At 33.4% G+C, this 4069-nt stretch overlaps 1 non-coding gene across 1 annotated transcript; it reads left to right on the forward strand.

Moving 5' to 3' along the window:
- Nucleotides 1-3428: 3428 nt before the first annotated feature.
- On the forward strand, nucleotides 3429-3532 carry LOC127485100 (U6 spliceosomal RNA). Its single transcript, XR_007912278.1, has one exon. It is a non-coding gene; the product is annotated as a U6 spliceosomal RNA (small nuclear RNA).
- The last annotated feature ends 537 nt before the right edge of the window (nucleotides 3533-4069 follow it).

Below are 4069 nucleotides of genomic sequence, written 5' to 3' on the forward strand. Positions count from 1 at the left end.
ACACATTCAACAATCTCTTCCTGTTAAGATCATCACCTGGTGAAGTGTGTGTAATACTTAAATAAAACAATTAATTAAAATAATTTTTAAAATTAAGAAATTTAAAACTTCAAAACATTGTAAAGCTGCTTAGCTTATAACCTTTTTCTTTTTCTTTTTTTTTTTTAAAGATTTATTTATTATTTGTTTGAAAGAAAGAGTTACAGAGAGAGGCAGAGGCAGAGAGAGGCCTTCCATCCACCGGTTCACTCCCCAAATGGCTGTAGTGGCCGTAGCTGAGCTGATCCAAAATCAGGAGCCAGGAGCTTCCTCCAGGTCCCCCATGCAGGGGGGCCCAGGACTTGGGCAATTTTCTACTGCTTTCCCAGGCCATAGCAGAGAGCTGGATCATAAGAAGAGCAGCCGGACTAGAACCAGCCACCATATGGGATGCTGGCACTTCAGGCCAGGGCTTTAATCTGCTTTATCACAGCACTGGCCCCAGCTTATAACCTTTTTCAATAAAAGTTTATATAGAAGAAAATGAGATTTTTGACATATCACCATGAAGTGGATTGAAAGAAAGAACTGAAATAGTAGCAACTACATTCTGATTAGCAACGAGTTTATCATGTGTTTGGAGATCTAGATTTTATAGTCTGAAAAACATATCTTCATAATTTTCTTCTGTTTAATTTTGTTCATGTAATAAGCATATTCTTCCAGTTACAGTCTTTAAATAAGAAATATCTTTCGCCATTATCTCAGATATTTACTTTGAGCCATTTCATTGCTAGCAAATGGAAATTAAAGCGTATAATACAGACAACTTTTATTGCTAGTTATTTACCAGTTATTTTGCTGTCTGCATAAAGATATTTTTAGTATTTCTTCTATGTAAGCTAACAATGATGAATTTTATGAGTACTTCCCCTGATATTTGAAGTTATTTGCATTTATACCTGTGAAACTATTAACTTGTCATTAAAAGATGCTTTAGAACTCCATAATATTGATGACGTCCTTTTTGTGCTTACGCGATCCAGACTCCTCAAGGCTGATAATCAACCTACAAGTATGTTTTGAAAGTGTATTCTGTTTCTAAGAAAAAAAAAATAAGCAACTTTTTAAGAGAAAGACTATTTCCTTGATCACCACCAGTAAGTGTGCCAAAAAGAGAATTCACTCAAAGTTTGCAAAGAAGCTACAAATAAAATACTATAATCAACCAAAATATTAATAGAAATATTAATAGAAGATTGCCAAGTCAATCATGATGTAGCTAAGCAATAAAATATACTTTCAATCTATGAAATTGTCATATTTCAGGTCAAAAGCAATCAAATATTGAATATTAACAATTTGGTGTGGTTCATGCAAATATGATTCAGTTTAAAGAATGAAGGTCTATGTGTGTTTATGAAAAATGTCCCCTATAAATATAAGTTAAATTAAATGAAAAATCAAATTACTGAAGAATGTTCACTCTAAAGTGTCATTAGTTTTTATGTAGAAATAAACATACTTAGAAATATATTCTGTGCTCATACACACACCAAACTCTTGAAAGAGACTTGGGAATGGGAAAAATTGGAATCCTCATTTTTCTACTTACATTTAACTAATTATTACCTCATTTTCACACTTTACTATTTGATTCTTCATATTCTTCAGTGCAAATGCAAATTCATGACACTATATTATACTTAGGATACATATAATATATAACATGAATTATACATGTTAACTTTTTATATGCATATATATTAACATTATCTCTTTTTAGCAGTTGCAAGTTCACAAAAAATTGATTTCCCAATTTCCCAAGACCCCATTTATGCTCAATCTCCAGCATTATCAACATCCTCCACCAGAGAAGTATTATTATTTAATAATGTAGTAGTATTAATTTATTTAGTAGTATTAATTTATTTGATAGAGTTAATAGACATACATGGAAACATCATAGATAACTAATGACATGAGCCCATCATGCTAGAGAACTTTTAGCACCATAGCAGTCTTCTCTGCCTAGTCATTCCTCCACTCCCTTCATCCTGGCAAACGTTGATCTCCTTACCATCCCCATATTTTTGCTTTGCCTAGAATGTCAAAGAATAGAAATCAAGCAATATTATTCTTTTTAAGATAGACTTTTTTTTTCAGTAAATAGCATTTAATGTTGTCCTGGAGGATGAAGCCAGTGAATGACATAGGAGTCAAGGCAGAACTGGAAGGAAAACTGAAGGTGCCACTTAGCTGCCAGCTTTTTGATCTACAATGTCAGGTAGCTTAGAATTAATATGGAAAAAACTAGCTTTAGAGTTATTTTGCTTTTTAGGCAACCATATTAAGGTGACAATGTCTAAATTTTGTTCCATCTGTGGATCCGCTTTTTCCAAGTGAAATTCTGCTGAAGATCCCAATACATAAACAAAGTAAAATTAAGGGTAATGGGTTGAAGCAATTGAGGATACTAGATGCTAGTTTGCTAGACTCCAGCACTGAATCCTGAGAGTTCCACGGAATCCAGTTTAAAAACCACTGGTATAAGGCCATGCATATTATTCTTCGGAGTTGGAACAAAGTTTGAGTCTTGGCACTGGGACTAACTTGGTTCTTGGTGTGCACATTCGTGCTACTCCTCTATTTCTTAGTTTGTGTCTGCGAATTTGGGTTGCATGAGAGATACTCTAAGGCTCAATCTTGTAAATTAACTTTAGCTATATGCATCTAAGTTTCCTGAACATTTTTCATGGATGGACAGATCATTTATTTTAGTGCAGAATAATATTTCACTTTGTATTTGTATAACAGTTATTTACCATTTTACTTACTAGAAGATGTCTTGGCTGCTTGCAACTTTTGGCAATTATGAATAAAATTGCTAGAAACATCCGTATGCATGTATTTGCATATTCAAAACATAGGTTTTCAACTCCTTTAGGTAAAGCCAAGGAGTATGGTTGCTTGATCATGTGCCGAATTTTCTTCTGAAATGACTACCATTTCATATTCCCATCAATAATGACAGCTACTTTTTGCTGCTCCATATCCTCATCAACCTTTGCTATCACTGGTTTTGTATTTTGTATTCTGACCATTCTGATAAGTATGTAGTAGTACCTCATTGTTGTTTAATGTGTTTTTAGAATTAGGAGCAATTTCTCTTCCTCTGTCTCTCTCACCTTAGTACTCCTCAAAATACAGTCCATGGATGGCATAGTTGCAAATTTTGTCAGTGTGCAAGATAGGTAAAAATTGAGAGAAGCACTTATAAACTTTTATAGCAATTTGGTGAACAATTATATGTTTACCAAATCCAATAGTTAATAGTTGGAGCTTGTATTTTACATGTCCTTTTCTATTTTGTTAGGTTTACATCTGATTTTCACTTTATTTTACAAAAGAAGCCATCTGTAGCTGTCTGAAAATTTAAAAAGAAAATAGTGCTCACACTGGCAGCACAGATGACATTGAAACAAAACAGAGAAGATAAGTATGGCCCTTGAGCAAAGGTAACCTACAAGTTCGTGAAGAGTTCATTTCTTTTCCTAATGTTTTTGGGTGGGTAAAGTAAGGATCCAGTAAGAGAAGGTAGTTGCCTTGTTGAGGGCTCTTCCAACTTGGAATTTCATCTCTAATGCCTCTTTTAAAATGGCAGAAATAATGATTCTTAATACAGATAGTTTGAGAAGCACCAGTTTATCTTTTCATTCCGTGTTATTGAGGCATGATTGATGGATAAAAATTGCATATACTTAAGAGTACCACGTGCATTTTTATATAATCATACTTTGTATAATGATTCCCACAATTAAGCTAATTAACATATTCATCAAATCACATGAAATCCAGAACAAGTTCTGTTTTAAAAAAAATTAATAAGACATAGGATGAATAAATAAATGAATGCAGTTGTGACATTTTAGAGGTTATGAGGTAATAAAATTGTGAGAATTTGATGGTGCATTGAATTAATGGCAGAAATGAGAAATAAATGAAAACTCCCAGGTGTTTACTTGAGTTCCTGGGGAATTGCTTATGCCTTTCCCCAAGATAGGGGATATTGAAAGAGAAGTAGATTCAC

This window comes from Oryctolagus cuniculus, chromosome 1 (genome assembly GCF_051225735.1).
Source record: "Oryctolagus cuniculus isolate XC-2025 breed Fujian yellow rabbit chromosome 1, ASM5122573v1, whole genome shotgun sequence".
NCBI lineage: Eukaryota > Metazoa > Chordata > Mammalia > Lagomorpha > Leporidae > Oryctolagus > Oryctolagus cuniculus.